The sequence below is a fragment of the Camelus bactrianus genome, chromosome 2 (assembly GCF_048773025.1).
Source record: "Camelus bactrianus isolate YW-2024 breed Bactrian camel chromosome 2, ASM4877302v1, whole genome shotgun sequence".
NCBI lineage: Eukaryota > Metazoa > Chordata > Mammalia > Artiodactyla > Camelidae > Camelus > Camelus bactrianus.
The window spans coordinates 101,489,310-101,489,982 of NC_133540.1; the positions used below are offsets into that span (position 1 = coordinate 101,489,310).

At 45.2% G+C, this 673-nt stretch overlaps 1 non-coding gene across 1 annotated transcript; it reads left to right on the forward strand.

Moving 5' to 3' along the window:
- Positions 1-269: 269 nt before the first annotated feature.
- Positions 270-396, forward strand: LOC123618980 (small nucleolar RNA SNORA27). Its single transcript, XR_006727476.1, has one exon. It is a non-coding gene; the product is annotated as a small nucleolar RNA SNORA27 (small nucleolar RNA).
- The last annotated feature ends 277 nt before the right edge of the window (positions 397-673 follow it).

Sequence of the window (673 nt, forward strand, 5' to 3'; positions counted from 1 at the left end):
CACCACTTACAAATTGTAGCTGACTGCTCAGTCTGTGTCTTTGTCTAATGATAGCACTCCACTAGCTGGTGAGCTGTTGTGAGGATTAAGAAAGAGAACACACGTAAGGTGTTAGCACAGTGCCTAGCTCATGGCGAACATTTAGTAACAGGTAAATGTCACTAAATGCTACTGTCACTGTTTTCTAAAAGCCAGTTTTAGGAAAGAGTGATCCACACATCCGCTGTATCAGCATCACTGGTGGTGCCAGGTTAAGATGCAGATATCTGCATCCCCTCTTCACTTTGTCAACTGGACTTATGTCTTCATTGGTCATTCAAGTGGGGCGAAGGAAGGATCCTTTTAAAATTCAAGCAAACTGGGTGCTTGTCTTATAACTTGTCAGAGGAAACAAATTTTAAGGGAGGAAGGAAGGAAGGAAGGAAGGAAGGAAGGAAGGAAGAAGTTGTGAATTCCTGGACCCCGCTCCCCACCATTCAACCCAATGAACTGTAACATCTGAGGGAGGATTGATCGGCACTTTTAACAAACCCTTTACACACCAGAGCTGAAGGATCACGGCTGGGAGCTTCGTGCATGTGAGGCTGGACTTGGTCAGAAAACTTCCAAGGAATATTTATTTTGCCTGCAGGGTCAAAGCTTGGCTTATACCATGACCTGGCTTCCTGGAGCA